The sequence below is a fragment of the Arachis ipaensis genome, chromosome B7 (genome assembly GCF_059453495.1).
Source record: "Arachis ipaensis isolate K30076 ecotype BB chromosome B7, ASM5945349v1, whole genome shotgun sequence".
NCBI classification, from domain to species: Eukaryota; Viridiplantae; Streptophyta; class Magnoliopsida; order Fabales; family Fabaceae; genus Arachis; species Arachis ipaensis.
This window is the reverse complement of record NC_142442.1, coordinates 132,759,855-132,786,825: the sequence shown is the minus strand read 5'-3', so window position 1 is coordinate 132,786,825 and position 26,971 is coordinate 132,759,855. Positions and strand designations below refer to the sequence as shown.

Below are 26,971 nucleotides of genomic sequence, written 5' to 3'. Positions count from 1 at the left end.
AATTTCAAGAACTCCCTTCCTTATAGGCGTCCCATTATTCACAGGATTCCTTTCAGAAGTGTACATGAACTGGTTATTAGCAACCATGTCAATGAGTTCTTGAGCTTCTGCAGGCATTTTCTTTAGGTGAATGGATCCACCTGCAGAGTGGTCCAGTGACATCTTTGATAACTCAGACAAACCATCATAGAATATATCCAGGATGGTCCATTCTGAAAGCATGTCAGAAGGACACTTTTTGGTCAGTTTCTTGTATCTCTCCCAAGCTTCATAGAGGGATTCACCTTCCTTTTGTCTGAAGGTTTGAACATCCACTCTAAGCTTACTAAGCTTTTGAGGAGGAAAGTACTTAGCTAAGAAGGCCGTGACCAGCTTATCCCAAGAGTTCAGGCTATCTTTAGGTTGAGAGTCCAACCATACTCTAGCCCTGTCTCTCACAGCAAACGGGAAAAGCATGAGCCTGTAGACTTCAGGATCTACTCCATTAGTCTTAACAGTATCACATATCTGCAAGAATTCAGTTAAGAACTGAAAAGGATCTTCAGATGGAAGTCCATGAAACTTGCAGTTCTGCTGCATCAAAGAAACTAATTGAGGTTTCAGCTCAAAGTTGTTTGCTCCAATGGTAGGGATGGAGATGCTTCTTCCATGTAAATTGGAAATTGGTGCAGTAAAGTCACCAAGCATCCTTCTTGCATTATTATTATTTTCGGCTGCCATCTCCTCTTCCTGTTCGAAACTTCCTGTAAGGTTGTCTCTGGATTATTATATTTTAGCTTCTCTTAGTTTTCTTTTTAAAGTCCTTTCAGGTTCAGGATCTGCTTCAACAAGAATATTCTTGTCCTTGCTCCTGCTCATATGACAAAGAAGGGAATAACAAAGAAAATATGGAATTCTCTATGTCACAGTATAGAGATTCCTTTGTGTGAGTAGAAGAAGAAAAGAATGTAATGTAAAGAAGAGAAGAAGAAAGGGAATAAGAGTGAAGAAGAATGGATAATCCAAACACAAAGGTGATGATAGGAGCAGAGATATGAGATGAAGAGAAGTGTTAGTAAATAAATAAATAGAAGAAGATGAGAGAGAGAAGTTTTCAAAAATAATTTTTGAAAAAGAGTTAGTGATTTTCGAAAATTAAAGAAAAAAAATTTGAAACAATTAGTTAATTAAAAGAATTTTGAAAAAGGAGGGAGATAATTTTCGAAAATTAGAGAGGGAAAATTGGTTAGGTGGTTTTGAAAAAGATAAGAAGCAAACAAAAAGTCAAGTGGTTAATTGAAAAAGATTTGAAAATCAAATTTGAAAAGATAAGAAGTTAGAAAAGATTTTGAAATTGATTTTGAAAAAGATGTGATTGAAACTTATTTTTGAAAAAGATTTGAAAAGAAATTTAAAAAGATTAGATTTTGAAAAATTAAAGTTGATTACTTGACTAACAAGAAACGAAAAGATTTGATTTTAGAATTTAAAGATTGAACCTTTCTTACTAGGCAAGTAACAAACTTAAAAATTTTTGAATCAATCACATTTATTGTTAATAGGATTTTCGAAAATTATGGTGTAAAAGAGGAAAAAGATTTTGAAAATTAAATTGATATTTTCGAAAATCATGAAAGAGAAATGAAAAAGATTTGATTTTTGAAAAAGATAGGATTTTTAAATTGAAAATTTGATTTGACTCATAAGAAAACAACTAGATTTTTAAAAATTTTTGAAAAAGTCAACTCAAATTTTCGAATTTCATGAGAGAAAAGAGGGAAAGATATATTTTTTTGATTTTTGAATTTTTAATGATGAAAGAGAAAAACACTAAAAATGCTCAATGCATGGAGATTTTAGATCAAAACAATGAATGCATGCAAGAATGCTATGAATGTCAAGATGAACACCAAGAACACTTTGAATGTCAAGATGAACACCAAGAACTTATTTTTGAAAATTTTTATATGCAAAGAACACATGCAAGATACCAAACTTAGAAATCTTTCATGTTTAGACTCTATGGTTGCAAGAATGCATATGAAAAACAACAAAGGATACAAAACAAGAAAACATCAAGATCAAACAAGAAGACTTACCAAGAACAACTTGAAGATCATGAAGAACACTATGAATGCATGAATTTTTCGAAAATTTTATGCAAATTTTAAAACATGCAATTGACACTAAACTTAAAATTGACTCAAGACTCAAACAAGAAACACAAAAATATTTTTGATTTTATGATTTTCTAATTTTTTTTTGGTTTTTTTTTCGAAGATTATTTGAAAAAGAAAAATAAGGATTCCAAAATTTTTAATATGAATTCCAGGAATCTTGCCATGTTAGTCTAAAGATCCAGTCCAGGAATTAGACATGGCTCACTAGCCAGCCAAGCTTTCAATGAAAGCTCCGGTCCAAAACACTAGACATGGCCAATGGCCAGCCAAGCTTCAGCAGGATTCAAATCAGGCATATAAGTTTTCTTCTAACAGGTGGAAGCCTCAGTCCAAAAGAATTTAGACATGGCTTAACAGCTAGCCAGGCTTCAACATGCTTCATGAAACACTAGAATTCATTCTTAAAAAATTCTAAAGGAAAATAGAATTTTGAAAATATTTATTTTTTTTCGAAAATAGAAAAAAAGAAAAAAATATATTTTTGAAATTTTTGAAAGGAAAATTACCTAATCTGAGCAACAAGATGAACCGTCAGTTGTCCAAACTTAAACAATCTCCGGCAACGGCGCCAAAAACTTACGCAAAATTGTGATCCCTGGGCGAAATTGTTACTCGAACAATCCCCGGTAATGGCTCCAAAAACTTGGTGCTCTAATCTTAATTCATAATTTGTCACAACTCTGTGTAGCTGACCAGTAAGTGCACTGGGTCGTCCAAGTAATAAACCTTACGTGAGTAAGGGTCGATCCCACGGAGATTGTTGGTATGAAGCAAGCTATGGTCATCTTGTAAATCTCAGTCAGGCGGATATCAAATGGTTATGGAGTTTTCGAATAATAATAATAAATAAACAGAAAATAAAGATAGAGATACTTATGTAAATCATTGGTTAGAGTTTCAGATAAGCGTATAGAGATGCTTTCGTTCCTCTAGACCTCTGCTTTCCTGCTGTCTTCATCCAATCCTTCCTACTCCCTTCAATGGCAAGCTTTGTGTAGGGCATCACCGTTGTCAATGGCTATATCCCGTCCTCTCTGTGAAAATGGTCCGATGCGCTGTCGCTGCATGGCTAATCATCTGGAGGTTCTCGATCATACTGGAATAGGATTCACCCTCTTTTTGCGTCTGTCACTACACCCAGCACTCGCGAGTTTGAAGTTCGTCATAGCCATCCCTTCCCAAATCCTACTCGGAATACCACAGACAAGGTTTAGACTTTCCGGATCTCAGGAATGGCCATCCATGGGTTCTAACTTATACCACGAGGATTCTGATTAAGAGATCCACGAGATACTCATTCAATCTGAGGTAGAACGGAAGTGGTTGTCAGGCACGCGTTCGTAGGGAATGATGATGATTGTCACGTTCATCACATTCATGTTGAGGCACGAATGAATATCTTAGAAGCGGAATAAGTTGAATTGAATAGAAAAACAGTAGTACTTTGCATTAATTCATGAGGAACAGCAGAGCTCCACACCTTAATCTATGGAGTGTAGAAACTCTACCGTTGAAAATACATAAGTGATGAAGGTCCAGGCATGGCCGAATGGCTAACCCCCTAACGTGATCTAGGATAGCATAAAACTGATCAAAGATGATATAAATACAATAGTAAAAAGTTCTATTTATACTAAACTAGCTACTAGGGTTTATAGAAGTAAGTAATTGATGCAGAAATCTACTTCCGGGGCCCACTTGGTGTGTGCTTGGGCTGAGCTTGAAGTCTACACGTGCAGAGGCTTCTTTTGGAGTTGAACGCCAAGTTGTAACGTGTTTTTGGTGTTCAACTCTGGTTCGTGATGTGTTTCTGGCGTTTAACTCTAGACTGCAGCGTAGAACTGGTGTTCAATGCTCTTTTGCATCGTCTAAACTCGGCCAAAGTATGGACTATTATATATTGCTGGAAAGCCCTGGATGTCTACTTTCCAAGGCAATTAGAAGCGCACCATTTTGAGTTCTGTAGCTCCAGAAAATCCACTTTGAGTGCAGGGAGGTCAGAATCCAACAGCATCAGCAGTCCTTCTTCAACCTCTGAATCTGATTTTTGCTCAAGTCCCTCAATTTCAGCCAGAAAATACTTGAAATCACAGAAAAATACACAAACTCATAGTGAAGTCCAGAAATGTGAATTTAACATAAAAACTAATAAAAACATCCCTAAAAGTAACTAGATCCTACTAAAAACATACTAAAAATAATGCCAAAAAGCGTATAAATTATCCGTTCATCAATGATGAATCCAGTGATAATTCCTCTGAAAATGAATTTGTGTTGTTTGCCAAAAAATTCAGGAAAATGGTGAAGCTCAAGAAAAGAAGCAAGGGAAGCAGCTCAAGAAAACAAAAGAAAGATTTCAGCAAGGTGACATGCTACAACTGCAAAGAGACTGGGCATTTCAAATCCGATTGCCCTAAGTTGAAGAAGGAGGAGAAGCCAAAGAAGGGAAAGAAAAAGGTAATGATGGCTTCTTGGGAGGACTTGGAAAACGACTCAGAAGATGATGAAGAATCAGAAACCAAGTCCCAACCATGTCTCATGGCAGATCACGTTGAACAGGTAGTCTTTCATAACCCTGACACTGAAGATCTTCATCTTATGATAGACCACCTTTCTGAAAAAAATTAGATGCTTCTTGCTTGATAACCAAGATCTTGAATCACAAATCACCATTCTTAAAGCTGAAAATGGTTTTCTCAAAGATAAATTAAGGGAGGCTGAAACTGCTGTTGAACTTGTTGAAGAAAACAAGCAGTTAAAAGCCCAACTTAAAAGCTGTGAAAGCCATCATTCTGTTGTTGCATATGTAAACTGTTTTAAAGAAAATGAAGAGTTGCTTAAAGAGGTCAAAAGGCTTAAAGAAGACTTAGCCAAGTTCGCTCACAGTTCTGAAAATCTAAATCAAATCTTGGCTAGTCAAAAACCTCTTTATGATAAAGCTGGTCTGGGTTTTCACAAAACTTTCAAATCTGTTCAAAAACCTTCTTTTGAAAACGTGGCTTCATCTTCTAATGATACAAGGTTTCAAAACCCAACAAGCTTTAGCAAAACAGCAACTCCAAGATTTTTTAGACTATGCAACCGGAATGGCCATTTTCCCATTCAATGTTTCTTTGGTGAAAGAATGATTGGTAACAAAGTTTGCAAAGTTGTTTTTGACTACAATGGATTGGGACATAGAAGATGGTTTAACGTGAAAGGATCCAAGAAGATTTGGATACCTAAGGTCACTTGAGCTCATTTTGTAGGTATGCCTAGCATCCAAGCGGAAGGACAATATGTGGTACATGGACAGCGGATGCTCTAGGCATATGATCGGAAAGGCAACCTTCTTCATTAAGCTTGATGAGTATGATGGAGAGTTTATCACTTTCGGTGATGATGCTAAAGGAAAAATAGTGGCCATTGAAAAAGTTGGTAAAAGTTTCTCTTCTTTTATAAATAATGTTCTTCTTGTTGATGGTTTGAAACACAATTTACTAAGTGTTAGCCAATTGTGTGATCTTAGATATGAAGTTATTTTTAGAAAACTGGTGTGCTTAGTTATTTGTGAAAAATCTGGGGATATTTTGTTTGAGGATAAAAGGTGCAATAATGTGTATGGATTGACTCTTGAGGACTTGAAAGGTCAAAACGTGACATGTTTTTCCTCCCTTGAATCTGAAAAATGGCTTTGGCATAAGAAATTGGGTCATGTTAGCATGTACCAAATTTCTAAGCTAGTCAAGAAAAACTTGGTTAGAGGAATTCCAAATATTAAATTTGATAAGGATCTTACTTGTGATGCTTGCCAATTAGACAAACAAGTAAAATCCTCTTTTAAACCAAAAGATGGAATTTCAACCAACAGGCCATTAGAGATGTTACACATTGATCTTTTTGGTCCAACAAGAATTCAAAGTTTAGGAGGTAAACATTATGGTTTGGTGGTGGTGGATGATTACTCTAGATTTGGTTGGGTACTTTTTCTTGCTCAAAAGAATGATGCTTTTAATGCCTTCTCAACCCTTTGCAAAAGAATTCAAAATGAAAAGGATTTGAAAATAGCTCGCTTAAGAAGTGATCACTGAAAAGAATTCGAAAATCAAGATTTTGAAAAATTCTGTGATGATTTTGGAATTGCTCATAACTTTTCATGCCCTAAAACCCCTCAACAAAATGGGGTGGTTGAGAGAAGGAATAGAAGCCTTCAAGAAATGACTAGGGTTATGTTATGTGAAAATGAGGTTCCAAAATTTCTATGGGATGAAGTTGTAAATACAGCATGTTATATTTTGAATAGGACTATCATTAGAAAAGGGTTAAAGAAAAACTCCTTATGAGCTTTGGAAAGGAACCCCTCCTAATCTTAAGTATTTTCATGTGTTTGGATGCAAATTCTTTGTACTTAACAATAAAGAAAATCTTGGTAAATTTGATCCAAAATCATATGAGGAAATGTTTGTTGGATACTCCACCACTAGTAAGGCTTATAGAATTTACCTCAAAGAACATAGAACCATAGAGGAATCCATACACGTATCTTTTTGTGATTCTAATACAATTCCCAGTGTTGTGATAAAAGATGATACAGATTGTGAAGATACTGTCAACAAGGAAGCCAGTGAAGAAAATCTCAAATCTGTCCCAAATGAAGAATCTGTCCGCCCAAATTTGTCTCATCAAGATGGAGGAGACATTTCTGTTTTGTCTCTTGAGCCAGTAAGAGAATCTGGAACTGAACAACCCTCTGAAGCTCATCAAAACACAACCTCACTCCGGAAACCAAGAGAATGGAAGTCCATGAAGGGTTATCCTCATGACTTTATAATTGGTGATCCCTCACAAGGTGTAACAACAAGATCCTCAACCAAAAAGTGAACCGAAGAAAGCAATCTTGCTTTCTTGTCCCAAATGGAGCCTCACAATGTGAAGCAAGCTCTTGAAGATTTGATGAGCGGATAATTTATACGCTTTTTGGCATTGTTTTTAGTATGTTTTTAGTAGAATCTAGTTACTTTTAGGGATGTTTTCATTAGTTTTTATGTTAAATTCACATTTCTGGACTTTACTATGAGTTTGTGTGTTTTTCTGTGATTTCAGGTATTTTCTGGCTGAAATTGAGGGACTTGAGCAGAAATCAGAGTCAGAGGTTGAAGAAGGACTGCTGATGCTGTTGGATTCTGACCTCCCTGCACTCAAAGTGGATTTTCTGGAGCTACAGAACTCGAAATGGCGCGCTTCCAATTGCGTTGGAAAGTAGACATCTAGGGATTTCCAGCAATATATAATAGTCCATACTTTGGCCAAGAATAGACGACGTAAACTGGCGTTCAACGCCAGCTCTCTGCCCAAATCTGGCGTCCAGCGCCAGAAAAGGATCCAAAACCAGAGTTGAACGCCAGAAATGGATCAAAACCTGGCGTTCAACTCCACAAATGGCCTCTGCACGTGCAACACTCAAGCTCAGCCCAAACACACACCAAGTGGGCCCCGGAAGTGGATTTATGCATCAATTACTTACTCATGTAAACCCTAGTGACTAGTTTATTATAAATAGGACCTTTTACTATTGTATTAGGTATCTTTGGTCTCAGTTTTAATCTATTGTTTATCTTAGGAGACTATTGATCACGTTTTAGGGGGCTGGCCATCTCGGCCATGCCTGGACCTTTCACTTATGTATTTTCAACGGCAGAGTTTCTACATTCCATAGATTAAGGTGTGGAGCTCTGCTGTTCCTCAAAGATTAATGCAAAGTACTTCTGTTTTTTATTCAATTCATCTTATTTCACTTTTAAGATATCCATTCGCACCCAAGAACGTGATGAAGGTGATGATTATGTGTGACGCTCATCACCATTCTCCCCTATGAACACGTGCCTGACAAACACTTCCGTTCTACATGAAATAAGCTTGAATGAGTATCTCTTAGATCTCCTAACCAGAATCTTCGTGGCGAAAGCTAGAATGATGGCGGCATTCAAGAGAATCCGGAAAGTATAAACCTTGTCTGTGGTATTCCGAGTAGGATTCAGTGATTGAATGACTGTGACGAGCTTCAAACTCGCGAGTGCTGGGCGTTAGTGACAGACGCAAAAGGAGGGTGAATCCTATTCCAGCATGATCGAGAACCGACAGATGATTAGCCGTGCTGTGACAGAGCATGTGAGCATATTTTTCACTGAGAGGAGGGGATGTAGCCACTGACAACGGTGATGCCCTTGCATAAAGCCAGCCATGGAAAGGAGTAAGACTGATTGGGTGAAGATAGCAGGAAAGCAGAGGTTTAGAGGAACGAAAGCATCTCCATTCGCTTATCTGAAATTCCTACCAATGAATTACATAAGTATTTCTATCCCTATTCTATTAATTATTATTCAAAAACACCATTATCAATTTATATTTGCCTAACTGAGATTTGCAAGGTGACCATAGCTTGCTTCATACCAACAATCTCCGTGGGATTCGACCCTTATTCACGTAAGGTATTACTTGGACGACCCAGTGCACTTGCTGGTTAGTTGTATCGAAGTTGTGAACCATGGTGTTGGCACCATGTTCTTGGCGCCATTGCCAGGGAAAGAAAGAGCCATGAATTTTACATAATCAAAGTGTAATCACGATTGCGCGTACCAAGTTGCTCACGTTGCCAGGGATTGTTTGAGCCTGGACATCACAATTTCGTGCACCAAGTTTTTGGCGCCGTTGCCGGGGATTGTTCGAGTTTAGACAACTGACGGTTTATCTTGTTGCTCAGATTAGGTAATTTTCTTTTTGTTTTCTTTTCAAAAATTTTTCAAAAATCTTTCAAAAATTTTCTCATCTGTTTTCGAAAAAAATAAAAATATTTTCAAAAAAAAAAATTTATTCAAAATTTTTAAGAATGAATTCTAGTGTTTCATGAAGCGTGTGAAGCCTGGCTGGCTGTAAAGCCTTGTCTAAATTTATTTGGACTGAGGCAGCAATTTGTTATCAAGAGCAAGCTAGTTGTTGTTAATCCACCTGCTATTGTTCCTGATTTACATGCTAAAGCTTGGCTGGCCATTGGCCATGTCTAGTGTTTTGGACCGGAGCTTTCATTGAAAGCTTGGCTGGCTAGTGAGCCATGTCTAATTCCTGGACTGAAGCTTTAGACTAAGAATGCAAGATTCCTGGAATTCATGTTAAAAATTTTGGAATCCTTATTTTTTTTCTTCTTTTTCATATAATTTTCGAAAAAAAATCCAAAAAAAATAGAAAATCAAAAAAATCAAAAATATTTTTTGTGTTTCTTGTTTGAGTCTTGAGTCATATCATAAGTTTGGTGTCAATTGCATATGCATCTTGCATTTTTCGAAAATTCATGCATTCATAGTGTTCTTCATGATCTTCAAGTTGTTCTTGGTAAGTCTTCTTGTTTGATCTTGATGTTTTCTTGTTTTGTATCTTTAAGTTGTTTTTCATGTGCATTTTTCGTTTCTTAGAGTCTAAACATGAAAGATTTCTAAGTTTGGTGTCTTGCATGTTTTCTTTGCATTAAAAATTTTTCAAAATTGTGTCTATGATGTTCATCTTGACATTCATAGTGTTCTTGGTGTTCATCTTGACATTCATAGCATTCTTGCATGCATCACATGTTTTGATCTAAAAATTTTATGCATTGCATCTTTTTAGTGTTTTTCTCTTGCATCATAAAAATTCAAAAATAAAAAAAATATCTTTCCCTTTTTCTCTCATCAAATTCGAAAATTTGAGTTGACTTTTTCAAAAAATTTTAAAATCAAGTTGTTTCTTATGAGTCAAATCAAATTTTCAATTTGAAAATCTTATCTTTTTCAAAATCTTTTTCAAAAATCAAATCTTTTTCAAATTTCTTAGTTATTTTCGAAAATTCTAAAAATATTTTTCTTATTTTTATATCAAATTTTCGAAAATAACAATAACAATTAATGTTTTGATTCAAAAATTTCAAGTTTGTTACTTGCTTGTTAAGAAAGATTCAAACTTTGAGTTCTAGAATCATATCTTGTGATTTCTTGTGAATCAAGTCATTGATTGTGATTTTAAAAAATCAAATCTTTTTTCAAAAACTAATTTCAATCATATCTTTTCAAAAATATCTTCTTATCTTATCTTTTTCAAAATTGATTTCAAAATATCTTTTCTAACCTCCTAACTTCTTATCTTTTCAAAATTTGTTTCAACTAAACTAACTAACTTTTTGTTTGTTTCTTATCTTTTTCAAAACCACCTAACTAACTCTCTCTCTCTCATTTTCGAAAATATCTTCCTCCTTTTTCAAAATTTCTTTTTAATTTATTAATTATTTTAATTTTTAAATCTTAATTTTCAAAAACTACTAACATTTTTCAAAAATTATTTTCAAAAATCACTAACTCCTTTTCAAAAATAATTTTCGAAAATTCCCTCCTTCTCTCTCATCTTATTTTATTTATTTATTCATCTACTAACATCTCTTCTTCACATCATCACCAAATTCGAACCCCCTCTTCTATCTGTGTTCAAATTTCTTTTTCTTTTCTTCTACTAACAATAAGGAACCTCTTTACTGTGACATAGAGGATTCCTCTTCTTTTCTTTTTCTCTCCTCTTTCTTATGAGCAGGGACAGAGAAAAAGGTATTCTTGTTGAAGCTGATCCAGAACCTGAAAGGACTCTGAAGAGGAAATTAAGAGAAGCTAAATTACAACAATCCAGAGACAACTTGATTGAAAATTTCGAACAAGTAAAGGAGATAGCAGCCGAACCCAACAACAATGCAAGGAGAATGCTTGGTGACTTTACTGCACCAAATTCCAATTTACATGGAAGAAGCATCTCCATTCCTGCCATTGGAGCAAACAACTTTGAGCTGAAACCTCAATTAGTTTCTCTAATGCAGCAGAACTGCAAGTTCCATGGACTTCCATCTGAAGATCCTTTTCAGTTCTTAACTGAATTCTTGCAGATATGTGATACTGTTAAGACTAATGGAGTAGATCCTGAAGTCTACAGGCTCATGCTTTTCCCTTTTGCTGTAAGAGACAGAGCTAGATTATGGTTGGATTCTCAACCCAAAGACAGCCTGAACTCTTGGGATAAGCTGGTCACGGCTTTCTTAGCCAAGTACTTTCCTCCTCAAAAGCTGAGCAAGCTTAGAGCTGATGTTCAAACCTTCAGACAGAAAGAAGGTGAATCCCTCTATGAAGCTTGGGAAAGATACAAATAGTTGACCAAAAAGTGTCCTTCTGACATGCTTTCAGAATGGACCATCCTGGATATATTCTATGATGGTTTATCTGAGCTATCAAAAATGTCACTGGACACTTCTGCAGGTGGATCCATTCACCTAAAGAAAACACCTGCAGAAGCTCAAGAACTCATTGACATGGTTGCTAATAACTAGTTCATGTACACTTCTGAAAGGAATCCTGTGAGTAATGGGACGCCTATGAAGAAGGGAGTTCTTGAAGTTGATACTCTGAATGCCATATTGGCTCAGAACAAAATATTGACTCAGCAAGTCAATATGATCTCTCAGAGTCTGAATGGAATGCAAGCTGCATCCAACAGTACTCAAGAGGCTTCTTATGAAGAAGAAGCTTATGATCCTGAAAACCCTGCAATAGCAGAGGTGAATTACTTAGGTGAACCTTATGGAAACACCTATAACTCATCATGGAGAAATCATCCAAATTTCTCATGGAAGGATCAAAAGCCTCAACAAGGCTTTAATAATGGTGGAAGAAACAGGTTTAACAATAATAAACCTTTTCCATCATCCACTCAGCAACAGACAGAGAACTCTGAACAAAATACTTCTAATTTGGCAAACTTAGTCTCTGATCTGTCTAAGGCCACTATAAGTTTCATGAATGAAACAAGGTCTTCCATTAGAAATTTGGAAGCACAAGTGGGCCAGCTGAGTAAAAGGATCACTGAAATCCCTCCCAGTACTCTCCCAAGCAATACAAAAGAGAATCCAAAAGGAGAGTGCAAGGCCATTGACATAAGCAAAATGGCCGAACCCAATGAGGGAGAGGAGGACGTGAATCCCAAGGAGGAAGACCTCCTGGGACGTCCAGTGACCAATAAGGAGCTTCCCTCTGAGGAACCAAAGGAATCTGAGACTCATCTAGAGACCATAGAGATTCCATTGAACCTCCTTATGCCCTTCATGAGCTCTGATGAGTATTCCTCTTCTGAAGAGAATGAGGATGTTACTGAAGAGCAAACTGCCAAGTTTCTTGGTGCTATCATGAAGCTGAATGCCAAATTATTTGGCATTGATGCTTGGGAAGTTGAACCTCCCTTGTTCATCAATGAACTAAGTGATCTGGATCAACTGACATTGCCTCAGAAGAGACAGGATCCTGGAAAGTTCATAATACCTTGTACCATAGGCACCATGATCTTTAAGGCTCTGTGTGACCTTGGTTCAGGGATAAACCTCATGCCCCTCTCTGTAATAGAGAAACTGGGAATCTATGGGGTGCAAGCTGCCAGAATCTCATTAGAGATGGCAGACAATTCAAGAAAACAGGCATATGGACAAGTAGAGGACGTATTAGTAAAGGTTGAAGGCCTTTACATCCCTGCTGATTTCATAGTCCTGGATACTGGAAAGGAAGAGGATGAATCCATCATCCTAGGAAGACCTTTCCTGGCCACAGCAAGAGCTGTGATTAATGTTGACAGAGGTGAACTAGTCCTTCAATGGAATGAGGACTCCCTTGTGTTTAAAACTCAAGGATCTCCATCTGCAACCATGGAGAGGAAGCATGAAAAGCTTCTCTCAAAGCAGAGTCAACCCAAGCCCCCACAGTCAAATTCTAAGTTTGGTGTTGGGAGGCCACAACCAAACTCTAAGTTTGGTGTTGAACTCCCATATCCAAACTCTAAGTTTGGTGTTGGAGAGTTTCAACAATGCTCTGAACATCTGTGAGGCTCCATGAGAGCCCACTGTCAAGCTATTGACATTAAAGAAGTGCTTGTTGGGAGGCAACCCAATGTTTATTTATCTAATTTTTATTTTCATTGTTTTTCATGTCTTTATAGGTTCATGATCATGTGGAGTCATAAAATAAATAGAAAAATTGAAAACAGAATAAAAAACAGCAGAAGAAAAATCACACCCTGGAGGAGCATCTGTCTGGCGTTCAGCACCAGAACAGAGCATAATTCTGGCGCTAAACGCCCAAAATGGGCAGCTTCTGGGCGCTGAACGCCAGAACAGGCATGGTTCTGGTGTTCAACGCCAGAAATGGCACACAAATGGGCGTTGAACGCCCAAAATGGCCACCAACCTGGCGCTGAACGCCCAGAGTTGTGTGCAAAGGCATTTTTACATGCCTAATGGGTGCAGGGATGTAAATCCTTGAACACTCAGGATCTGTGGACCCCACAGGATCCACTCAGGATCTGTGGACCCCACAGGATCCCCACCTACCTCCACTCACTTCTTCTCACCACTCTCTTTCACACAACCCCATAAACACTCTTCCCCAAAAACCCTTCACCAATCACCTCAATCTCTCTTCCCCATCACCTCTTTACCACTCACATCCATCCACTCTTCCCCATAAACCTACCTCATAAACTCCACCTACCTTCAAAATTCAAAACTAATTTCCCACCCAAACCCACCCATATGGCCGAACCAATACCCCCCCTTCCCTTCCCTATATAAAGCCCTCCATTCTTCATCAAATTCACACAACACAACCCCTCTATACCCTTCTTGGCCGAACCACATCACACTTTCCCTCTCCTCCATTTCTTTTTCTTCTTCATCTATTCTTTCTTTTATTGCTCGAGGGCGAGCAAAATTCTAAGTTTGGTGTGATAAAAGCATAAGCTTTTGTTTTTCCATTACCATTGATGGCACCTAAGACCGTAGAATCCTCTAGAAAGGGGAAAGGGAAGATAAAAGCTTCCACACCCGAGTCATGGGAGATGGAAATGTTCATCTCCAAAGCCCATCAAGACCACTTCTATGATGTTGTGGTCAAGAAGAAGGTGATCCCTGAGGTCCCTTTCAAACTCAAAAGAAATGAGTATCCGGAGATCCGACATGAAATTCAAAGAAGAGGTTGGGAAGTTCTAACAAATCCCATCCAACAAGTCGGCATCCTAATGGTTCAAGAGTTCTATGCCAATGCATGGATCACCAAGAACCATGATCAAAGTAAGAACCCGGATCCAAAGAACTATGTTACAATGGTTCGGGGGAAATACTTAGATTTTAGTCCGGAGAATGTGAGGTTGGCGTTTAACTTGCCCATGATGCAAGGAGATGAACGCCCCTACACTAGAAGGGTCAACTTTAATCAAAGGTTGGACCAAGTCCTTTTGGACATATGTGTAGAAGGAGCTCAATGGAAGATTGACTCCAAAGGCAAGCCGGTTCAACTAAGAAGATTGGACCTCAAGCCTGTAGCTAGAGGATGGTTGGAGTTCATTCAATGCTCAATCATTCCCACTAGCAACCGGTCTGAAGTTACTATAGACCGGGCCATCATGATCCATAGCATCATGATTGGAGAAGAGGTGGAAGTTCATGAGATTATACCTCAAGAACTCTACAAGGTGGCTGATAAGTCCTCCACTATGGCAAGGTTAGCCTTTCCTCACCTCATTTGCCATCTATGCAATTCAGCTGGGATTTACATAGAAGGAGATATCCTCATTAAAGAGGACAAGCCCATCACTAAGAAAAAGATGGAGCAAGCAAGAGAGCCCAGTCATGGAGCTCAAGAGGCGCAAGAAGCTCATTTCCATGAGATCCCAGAGATGCCTCAAATGCACTTTCCTCCACAAAACTATTGGGGGCAAATCAACACCTCCCTAGAAGAATTGAGTTCCAATATGGGACAACTAAGGGTGGAACATCAAGAGCACTCCATCATGCTTTATGAAATAAGAGAAGATCAAAAAGCAATGAGGGAGGAGCAACAAAGACAAGGAAGAGACATAGAAGAGCTCAAGGACATCATTGGTTCCTCAAGAAGGAAACGCCACCATCACTAAGGTGGATTCATTCCTTGTTCTTATTTCTTCTGTTTTTCGTTTTCTATGTTATGTGCTTATCTATGTTTGTGTCCTCATTACATGATCATTAGTAGTAGTAACTATGTTTTAAAGTTATAAATGTCCTATGAATCCATCACCTCTCTTAAAAAAAATGTTTTAATTCAAAAGAACAAGAAGTACATGAAGTTCGAGTTTATCCTTGAACTTAGTTTAATTATATTGATGTGGTGACAATGCTTCTTGTTTTCTGAATGTATGATTGAACAGTGCATATGTCTTTTGAAGTTGCTGTTTAAGAATGTTAAATATGTTGGCTCTTGAAAGAATGATGACAAGGAAACATGTTATTTGATAATCTGAAAAATCATAAAAATGATTCTTGAAGCAAGAAAAAGCAGCAAAGAACAAGCTTGCAGAAAAAAAAATAAAAATAGGCGAAAAAAAATAGAAAGAAAAAGAAAAAGCAAGCAGAAAAAGCCAAAGCTCTTAAAACCAAGAGGCAAGAGCAAAAAGCCAATAACCCTTAAAACCAAAAGGCAAGGGCAAACAAAAAGGATCCCAAGGCTTTGAGCATCAGTGGATAGGAGGGCCTAAAGGAATAAAATCCTGGTCTAAGCGGCTAAACCAAGCTGTCCCTAACCATGTGCTTGTGGCGTGTAGGTGTCAAGTGAAAACTTGAGACTGAGCGGTTAAAGTCAAGGTCCAAAGCAAAAAAAGAGTGTGCTTAAGAACCCTGGATACCTCTAATTGGGGACTTTAGCAAAGCTGAGTCACAATCTGAAAAGGTTCACCCAATTTTGTGTCTGTGGCATTTATGTATCCGGTGGTAATACTGGAAAACAAAGTGCTTAGGGCCACGGCCAAGACTCATAAAGAAGCTGTGTTCAAGAATCATCATACTGAACTAGGAGAATCAATAACACTATCTGAACTCTGAGTTCCTATAGATGCCAATCATTCTGAACCTCAATGGATAAAGTGAGATGCCAAAACTATTCAAGAGGCAAAAAGCTATAAGTCCCGCTCATATGATTGAAGCTATGTTTCATTGATAGTTTGGAATTTATAGTATATTCTCTTCTTTTTATCCTATTTGATTTTCAGTTGCTTGGGGACAAGCAACAATTTAAGTTTGGTGTTGTGATGAGCGGATAATTTATACGCTTTTTGGCATTGTTTTTAGTATGTTTTTAGTATAATCTAGTTACTTTTAGGGATGTTTTCATTAGTTTCTATGTTAAATTCACATTTCTGGACTTTACTATGAGTTTGTGTGTTTTTCTGTGATTTCAGGTATTTTTTGGCTGAAATTGAGAGACTTGAGCAGAAATCAGAGTCAGAGGTTGAAGAAGGACTGCTGATGCTGTTGGATTCTGACCTCCCTGCACTCAAAGTGGATTTTCTGGAGATACAGAACTCGAAATGGCACGCTTCCAATTGCGTTGGAAAGTAGACATCCAGGGCTTTCCATCAATATATAATAGTCCATACTTTGGCCAAGAATAGACGACGTAAACTGGCGTTCAACGCCAGCTCTCTGCCCAAATCTGGCGTCCAGCGCCAGTAAAGGATCCAAAACCAGAGTTGAACGCCAGAAATGGATCAAAACCTGGCGTTCAACTCCTCAAATGGCCTCTGCACGTGCAACACTCAAGCTCAGCCCAAACACACACCAAGTGGGCCCCGGAAGTGGATTTATGCATCAATTACTTACTCATGTAAACCCTAGTGACTAGTTTATTATAAATAGGACCTTTTACTATTGTATTAGGTATCTTTGGTCTCAGTTTTAATCTATTGTTTATCTTAGGAGACTATTGATCACGTTTTAGGGGGCTGGCCATCTCGGCCATGCCTGGACCTTTCACTTATGTATTTTCAACGGCAGAGTTTCTACATTCCATAGATTAAGGTGTGGAGCTCTGCTGTTCCTCAAAGATTAATGCAAAGTACTTCTGTTTTCTATTCAATTCATCTTATTTCGCTTCTAAGATATCCATTCACACCCAAGAACGTGATGAAGGTGATGATTATGTGTGACGCTCATCACCATTCTCCCCTATGAACACGTGCCTGACAAACACTTCCGTTCTACATGAAATAAGCTTGAATGAGTATCTCTTAGATCTCCTAACCAGAATCTTCATGGCGAAAGCTAGAATGATGGCGACATTCAAGAGAATCCGGAAAGTCTAAACCTTGTCTGTGGTATTCCGAGTAGGATTCAGTGATTGAATGACTGTGACGAGCTTCAAACTCGCGAGTGCTGGGCGTTAGTGACAGACGCAAAAGGAGGGTGAATCCTATTCCAGCATGATCGAGAACCGACAGATGATTAGCCGTGCTGTGACAGAGCATGTGAGCATATTTTTCACTGAGAGGAGGGGATGTAGCCACTGACAACGGTGATGCCCTTGCATAAAGCCAGCCATGGAAAGTAGTAAGACTGATTGGGTGAAGATAGCAGGAAAGCAGAGGTTCAGAGGAACGAAAGCATCTCCATTCGCTTATCTGAAATTCCTACCAATGAATTACATAAGTATTTCTATCCCTATTCTATTAATTATTATTCGAAAACACCATTATCAATTTATATCTGCCTAACTGAGATTTGCAAGGTGACCATAGCTTGCTTCATACCAACAATCTCCGTGGGATTCGACCCTTACTCACGTAAGGTATTACTTGGACGACCCAGTGCACTTGCTGGTTAGTTGTATCGAAGTTGTGAACCATGGTGTTGGCACCATGTTCTTGGCGCCATTGCCAGGGAAAGAAAGAGCCATGAATTTTACATAATCAAAGTGTAATCACGATTGCGCGTACCAAGTTGCTCACGTTGCCAGGGATTGTTTGAGCCTAGACATCACAATTTCGTGCACCAAGATCCCTCTTGGATCAAAGCCATGCAAGAAGAGCTAGCCCAATTTGACAAGAATGAGATTTGGACATTAGTACCTCATCCGGATGGTAAGAAGGTAACAGGTACTAAGTGGGTTTTCAAAAATAAATTAGGTGAGGATGGAAAGTGTTCATACATCGGTTCGAGCTATAAAGGACCGGGTTGGCCGACCTCTTAGAAGGTTGGCCCATGGCTGACCTCTTAGCAGGTTGGCCCATGACCGACCTCTTGGAAAGCTGGCCCATTACCGACCTCTTCACAAAAAGTTCGGCCAAATCGCCAGAGAAGCCCAAAGAAGGCCCAAATAAAGGGACACAACCCAATCTAAAGGCAGTTAAGGCCTAGAAAGATAAGAGCGGTTCCCCAGAAGATAAGATAAGATAACTATCTTATCTCCAGAAAGGTCACTCCACACCATTATAAATACACTAGAGCACCCAGGTATAACTTATACTCTGATTCTACTAAAAACCTGCTTAATACCCTTGCTAACTTAATCATCAGAGTCCCTTGCAGGTACCCCCCGCCCTCCAGTGATAAAGGATCAGTTGCATCACCAGTCCAACAAGTCAGACACAACCGCTCCGGCCGCCATTCAACAGCCGGATACGTCAGCTCTGACCAGTACAGAAGATATCGTCCGAGATCGACCTATAGTTTCAGGTAACCCTCGGAACATTGGCGCCATTGCCAGGGAACCTGGAAGTCATCCCATCATCATGGCGGACAACCTTGACAACGACCATGACTCTGATCTAGAAGACAGAACGCCGCACAAAAATGCAGATACTACACCAAAAGGTACTCCTTAACCTAACAAAGACAAGGATTCGCCAAACATGGAAGCCTTGGAGGCACTTCAAAACCGCCTAAAACAACTTGAAAAAGAAATGGAGCATCAACGAGAAACTGAGAGAGATCTACAAAGGGAAGTAAGGCGACGCCGCGAGTTAGAGGACAAACTCCTAAAACTCGAAGCAGATCTCAAAACTAAGACCACTCGATCCAGTCATGAAGATAGCCCCCACAAAGATCAAGACCCATTCACCAAAGAGATCATGAAAGCTAAAGTCCCAAAGGACTTCAAAGCTCCCGACATGACCCCGTGCGACGGCACATCGGATCCAAGCCATCATCTCAAAAGCAGAATGTATCTCACTGACGCATCAGACGCTATTCAATGCAAAGCCTTCCCAACAACCTTAACAAAAACAGCAATTAAATAGTTCGACAGTCTGCCTCCGAGATCCATCACAAATCTCGATGACCTAGCTAAGAAATTTCTTGCCAGATTCTCCATCCAGAAGGACAAAACCAAACACTTCCCGGGCTTGCTAGGGATCAAGCAAGGAGATCGGGAAAGTCTTCACAAATACATGGAAAGATTCAACAAAATATGCCTGGACATACAAAGTCTGCCAACAGAAGCAGCTATCATGGGTCTCATCAATGGCCTACGAGAAAGAACCTTTTAGCCACTCAATATCCAAGAAGCACCCAACATCTCTGAACGAGGTACAGGAACGGGTAGAGAAATACATCAACATGGAGGAGAACTCTCGACTAGGAGAGAGCTCAAAAACCAAATTCTCCTAGCCCACCATGGGACAAGGATAAAGAGTCCAAGAAAAAAAGAAGATCAACCCGGTGAGAAGCATAGAAAATACCACAATTACACCCCTCTTTGGGTGTCTCTTGTGGATGTTTACCGAGAAATATGCAACACTGAGAAGATCCCACCACCTCACCCAATCGAAAGCAAAAGAGGTTGGACGAGTTGAAGGTCCACCTCGCACCAAAGAGGTCGGACGAGTTGAAGGTCCACCTCGCACCAAAGAGGTCAAACGAGTTGAAGGTCCACCTCACAACAAAGAGGTCGGACAAGTTGAAGGTCCACCTCACAACAAAGAGGTCGGACGAGTTGAAGGTCCACCTCACGCCAAAGAGGTCGGACGATTTGAAGGTCCACCTCACGCCAAAGAGGTCAGACGAGTTGAAGGTCCACCTCACGCCAAAGAGGTCGAACGAGTTGAAGGTCCACCCCCACAACAAAGAGGTCGAACGAGTTGAAGGTCCACCTCACACCAAAGAGGTCGGACGAGTTGGAAGGTCCACCTCACATCGAAGAGGTCGGACGAGTTGAAGGTCCACCTCGCACCAAAGAGGTCAAACGAGTTGAAGGTCCACCTCACAACAAAGAGGTCGGACAAGTTGAAGGTCCACCTCACAACAAAGAGGTCGGACGAGTTGAAGGTCCACCTCACGCCAAAGAGGTCAGACGATTTGAAGGTCCACCTCACGCCAAAGAGGTCAGACGAGTTGAAGGTCCACCTCACGCCAAAGAGGTCGAACGAGTTGAAGGTCCACCCCCACAACAAAGAGGTCGAACGAGTTGAAGGTCCACCTCACACCAAAGAGGTCGGACGAGTTGGAAGGTCCACCTCACATCGAAGAGGTCGGATGAGTTGAACGTCTACCTCACACCCCTGAGAGACATGTTCATATGATAAATTGAGGATTCACAGGAGGAGGGATCTCCAAATCATCTTGCAAAAGACACCTCAAAGAGGTATATTAAGGAAGGAAGAAAAGGACAACATAGTGCGAACAAGCCTTCCGAGATTTCAAAAATTCTTGGGGCAACCACCCATTCTTACTAGACCACGGGAAAGTGAAGAACTCATACCTCGCAATGGGAAGTCGGGCAATAGCCTCAGCACTAGTCAGAGAAGATGAAAGTGGGCAACAACCCGTCTACTTCATCAGCAAAGCTCTACAAGGGGCCGAACTAAACTATCAAAAGATAGAAAAAGTTCGCCTACGCCCTTATACTCACCTCTCAACGACTCCATACATACTTTCAAGCTCACACTATCAGAGTTCGGACCAACCAGCCCATAAAAGGCATCCTACAGAAAACAAACTCAGCTGGAAGAATCCTACAGTGGACAGTCGAGTTATCCCAATTCGATCTTCGATATGAAAGCTCGGACAGCCATAAAATCACATTATCTGGCCGACTTCATTAGAGAGTACACTGACACCCCGGGAACTCCTACAAAATGGAATCTCTATGTGGACGACTCTTCAAACAAAACTGAGAGTGGTGTAGGTGTAATTATAGAAAGCGATCAGGAAATCTAGATCAAGCTAAATAACCAAGCTAAACACGAGGCACTACTGGCTGGTTTAAGGCTGGCTAAGAAGGTAGGAGCTTACCGTGTCCAGTGATTCACAAGTAGTCACCTCACAAATAGAAGGGAGCAACCAAGCTAAAGATCCCACCATGAAAAAAAATACCTCGGGTAATTCGGGGGACCCTGGACAAAATCAGAGAATAGCTCGGACAATTCGGGGGACCCTGGACAAAACCAGAGAACAGCTTAGACAATTCGAGGAATATGAAGTCCGACACATACCTCGAGAGCAGAATGCCCGAGCTGATGCACTTTCAAAACCAGCCAGCACCAAACAACTTGGGCAAATAAGGACACAACTCGGACAATAACAGCAAAACATCAAGTGTCGGAAACGGCAGTAAAAGGGAAACCCCAGGACTTACACGAAAGTCCAGGAGCACCCTTTGGAGGCAACAACAGAGCAAAAACCCAAATACAAAGTCAAAGTTTTACATCAAAAGCATGCCAACATCCCTATAGCCCCACCAAAAAAGCTCCCACAAGTCCTATGAGCATATCGGACAACACCACACTCAACCACCGGAGAATCACCATTTTTTGACTTGCTTACGGAATGGAGGCAATGATTCCTGTGGAGGTAGTAGAGGGATCCCCTAGAGTGATCCTCTACAACAAAAGATACCAACTCCCAAACTCAAAGGGAGGAGCTCGACCTACTTCCAAAAGTCCGAGAAAGAGCTCGGATTAGAGAGGAAGCACTAAAGTGTCAAATGGACCTAAGGTTGGTCAGAAGAAGGGAAGCTAGTAGCCAACTGGAAAGGACCACACCAAGTTGTTCAAAAGTACTGGGGAAAGGTCACCACAAAGTGTCCGACCTCGAGGGGCGAGAGTTACCAAGGACATGGCATGCCTGCAATCTAAAAAAGGGCGCCAGGCCAAGATCTAAGAGATTGCCCGACCTAGAGGGGTAAGTACTAACATGTACACACTCTTATCTTCATTTTATTGTTTAAAAGATTGCAGATTCCCTAAAAATTTTCCTACCAAGACGCCCGATTACGGCAGGTCAGCAAGGTGAAAACCAAATTCACCGTCCGATCACGACAAAGTCGGCAAGATGAAAACCAAATTCATCATTCGATTACAAAGTGACAGGTCGGTAAGGTGAAAACCAACTTAACCGCCCGACCACGATGAAAACCGAATTCATCGTTTGATTTCGAAAAAAGTCGACAAAGTGAAAACCAAATTCACTCAAAATCGGCAAAGATAAAAAGGCGACAAAATAGAATGATGCAAGAAGTTAGCGAAAGTGATCCATAGAAAGGACCTGACGAAGTCTTAATAAAAATGAGTTGCTAAAAATAACTTAAAGACAGGCCGACGTAAAGAAGTCAGACCAGTCGACCATAATAACCAAAGTTATAAAAAGTAAATCCCTGGAATGAGGTCTGGCCAGCCCTAAAAAAGAGGATTGCTAAAACTAACTTAAAGACGGACCGACATAAAGAAGTCGGACCAGTCGACAAAATCACAAAGTTATAAAAGTAATCCCTAAAAGAGACCTAACAAGGGTCCAAATAAAGAGGATTCTAGAAATAACTTAGAAGGGACCGACATGGTAAAGTCGGCCCAACAAAATCACAAAGTTATAAAAAGTAATCCATAAAAAGAGACCTGACAAAGGTCCAAATAAAATGGATTACTAGAAATAACTTCGAAGGAACCGACATGAAGAAGTCGGCCCAAAGCTACAAAGTTATAAAAAGGTAATCCATAAAGAGAGACCTGACAAGGTCCAAATAAAATGGATTACTAGAAATAACTTAGAAGAGGCCGACATGAAGAAGTCGGCCCGAGCCAATTAAAGCTACAGCTTGGACCGACAAGAAGAAGTCGGACCAACGAAAGCTACAGCTTGGACCGACAAGAAGAAGTCGAACCAATGAAAGCTAAAGAAGGATCGACAAGAGAAGTCGGACCAACGAACAGCGTGCGCTAAAAAGGACACAGCTCTGCCCAAAAAGCCACGGCTCCACGACAAGGCTATCAAAATTGTTCAGACCAACTAAAAAGGTTCTACCAAAAACACTAAAAAGTTGTCGGACAAGTTAGCCCCAAAGGTCATCCCGCCTAAACAGAAGACGGACTAAAAAAGATCTAATAAAAAAGAGGTTGGACAGCAAAGTACCAACACTCTATAAACATCTCACAAAGGGCCAAGGAAAGGTCAAAAGGCCAAAGCCAGAAGTGCTTCACTGAAAAGTACGAAGTCTTGAAAAAAGACACTACTTAAAAAGCGAAAAGCACGGCCTAAAAGACGGAGCTAAAAAGTCATCCAAACAAACTATAAAAAGGTTCCCCATCGGAACACTACCTAAAAAGTTGTTGGACTATGACTAAAAAGCCCGAGCAGTGAAGACAAACAAGTCGAAAGAAAGCTGAAGTCCTCTCAACAAAATAAAAAGGGGCAATGCCAGACTCGCACAAGGAGAAACTACTCAAGATCGACCAAAGTCAGGATGCTTGAGCACGACTTCCCCAAAGAGATCGAAGCTCTGAAAGCACGATCTCACGGAAAGGTCCGAACTCAAGCAGGGGCAAAGTCATACAGATCGATGTCAGCTAAAGAAGAGGCGCAAGTATGACTTCAAAAAAGAACAAGCCAAAAGGTTGGGAAACAACTTAAGGCTCAAATGTGCTTAGCTGAAAGGGATACAACTCCACTCAAAGAAGGCACAATCTCAAACAGGGCTACGAACGTCATCCGAGACTAAAAAAGGTTCTATATAAAGAACACTAAAAAGTCATCGGACAAAGTCACTAAAAGCCCGAATATCAAGCCACAAGGATAACTTCGCCAAAGCAGAGGGTTGTCAACACAAACTTAAAGTAAGGCGTGATCCAGAAGGCAAGGGTAGAAAACCCACACTACCACTCAAAAGAGGTCGGACTGAGAAGTACCAAACCTCTAAAAAATCTACAAGGCTTGCAAAGTAATGAAGAAACAAGCCAGATAGATGCTTGAGCACGACTCCCTCAAAGGGATCGATGCTCTGAAAGCACGATCCCACGGAAAGATCGAACTCAAGCAGGGGCACTGTTCATACATCGGTTCGAGCTATAAAGGACCGGGTTGGCCGACCTCTTAGAGGATTGGCCGACCTCTTAGAAGATTGGCCCATGACCGACCTCTTGGAAAGCTGGCCCATTACCGACCTCTTCACAAAGAGTTCGGCTAAATCGCCAGAGAAGCCCAAAGAAGGCCCAAATAAAGGGACACAGCCCAATCTAAAGGCAGTTAAGGCCTAGAAAGATAAGGGCGGTTCCCCAGAAGATAAGATGACCTCACTTAAAGATAAGATAAGATAAGATAACTATCTTATTTCCAGAAAGGTCACTCCACACCATTATAAATACACTGGAGCACCCAGGTATAACTCATACTCTGATTCTACTAAAAATCTGCTTAATACCCTTGCTAACTTAAGCATCGGAGTCCCTTGCAGGTACCCCCCACCCTCCGGTGACAAAGGATCAGTTGCATCACCAGTCCAACAAGTCGGACACAACCGCTCCGGCCGCCATTCACCAGCCGGATACGTCAGCTCTGACCAGTACAGAAGATCTCGTCTGAGATCGACCTACAGTTTCAGGTAACCCTCAGAACAGAAAGGTTGTTCATAACAAGGCTAGATTAGTGGCCCAAGGTTACGATCAAGAAGAGGGTATAGATTTTGATGAGTCTTTTGCTTCGGTAGCAAGAATGGAGGCAATTCGCTTGCTTCTTGCCTATGCTGCCCATAAGGGTTTTAAAATATTCTAAATAGATGTCAAATGTGCTTTCCTTAATGGCTTTATTGATAGAAAAGTGTTTGTGGCACAACCCCTCGGTTTTGAAGATAAAGAATTTCCAAACCGTGTTTTCAAACTTTCAAAGGCCCTTTATGGCCTTAGGCAAGCTCCAAGAGCTTGGTATGAAAGTCTTAGTGCCTTTTTGTTGGAAAATTAATTTCAAAGGGATACCACCGATACTACTTTATTTATTAAAGCATCTAATGATGATATTATCCTAGTTCAAGTTTATGTGGATGATATAGTGTTTGGATCGGCCAATGAATCCTTGTGTAAAGAGTTTGGAAAACTCATGACTAGTGAGTTTGAAATGAGTTTAATGGGAGAGCTAACATTATTTCTTGGCCTCCAAATTAAACAAACTCCTAGTGGCACTTTTATTCACCAAGGAAAGTATTCTAGAGAATTAATCAAGAAATTTGGCCTAGAAAATTCCAAACCAATGGGAACACCAATGTATCCAAACACTAAACTTGAAAAGGATGATGATGGCAAAGATGTGGATGAAACACGGTATAGAGGAATGATAGGTTCACTCATGTATCTTACCTCCTCTAGACCGGATATTGTTCAAAGTGTGGGTGTATGTTCAAGATTTCAATCTCACCCAAAAGAATCCCATCTTTCGGACGTTAAACGCATCATTAGATACATTAAGGAAACTAGTGATTATGGCATATGGTATCCAAAATCTGATGATTTTTGTGCAGTGGGGTTTTGTGATGCAGATTATGAGGGAGATCGGGTGGATAGAAGGAGCACATCCGGCATGTGTTGCTTCCTTGGAAGCTCACTCAACATGTGGTCAAGAAAGAAACAAGCCACAATAGCTCTATCCACAGCCGAAGCTGAATATATTTCTGCCTCCGCATGTTATTCACAATTAATTTGGTTGAAAACTCAGTTGGAGGATTACAAATTAAAGATCAATAGTATACCCTTGTTTTGTGACAATATGAGTGCTATAAACATCTTAAAAAATCCTGTTTTGCACTTAAGAACCAAGCACATTGAGATCAAATATCATTTTATTAGAGAACATGTGCAAAAGGGTACTATTGATATTCAATTTGTGAAATCCGAAGAACAACTTGCGGATATATTCACTAAGCCCTTGTGTGAAGACAGATTCTGCTCTTTGAGAAATAGTTTGGGAATGATAGAATTAAGTTCTGTTGATAATTTGTGAAATTTTTTATTCTATTTGGTTTTGTCTCGTAGGTAAGCAGGAGACAAATCTTAGGACGTGATGAACTTGCCATGATACAGGGGGAGACTGAACTGATATTAATTATCTTGGGCCCCACCAAATCTTTTTGACCTTACTTTGACCCGTTTTGAGTTCCTCATTTTGTTAATCATATTTTTTAGGAAGTTGTCATATCAAATATTGTAGGAAGGAGTTGTTGTCAAATCAAAATCTTTTTTCCTTCCCTCATCCCTTGATTCTAGGAGCTAACCTCTCAAGTTTTAATTTTAAAAACTCTTTCCTTGGATAACCGCGCCACTTAATGCCCATTACTCACTTAATCTTCTCTCACCACTCAGCATTAAATGCCCTCATAACCTCCCACCTCTCTCCACTCTCTTCGGCCTCTCTTCATCTTTCCTCTCCCTCCTTCATTTTCATAACATGATAAAGAAGGTTGCACCAAAGAGAAGTAGCCGAACCCCTCTCTCTAAAAATCCTCCATTTACTTCTATACCTCAAACTTATACTCACATTCACATACATTCTACATCTTCCTCATCTCCATCACTCTCTTCCAAGCAAACTGAAACCATGAGAAGATAGGTTATTGCCCAGAAAACTTCGTCTCGAAGGAAGATTGGAAAGGACAAAGAACCAGTTGTAGAAGAAGAAGAGGAGTCTCGATCATCTCTGCCTCATTCACCTCCAAAGAAAGCAACTCCTCATACCT

General features: G+C 39.9%; 2 non-coding genes across 2 annotated transcripts; one reads left to right on the top strand and one right to left on the bottom strand.

Moving 5' to 3' along the window:
• The first annotated feature begins 216 nt into the window (after positions 1-216).
• On the top strand, positions 217-324 carry LOC148554192 (small nucleolar RNA R71). The gene has a single exon (XR_015893068.1). It is a non-coding gene; the product is annotated as a small nucleolar RNA R71 (small nucleolar RNA).
• A 10,947-nt stretch (positions 325-11,271) lies between these two features.
• LOC148554191 (small nucleolar RNA R71) lies at positions 11,272-11,379 on the bottom strand. The gene has a single exon (XR_015893019.1). It is a non-coding gene; the product is annotated as a small nucleolar RNA R71 (small nucleolar RNA).
• Positions 11,380-26,971: the final 15,592 nt, after the last annotated feature.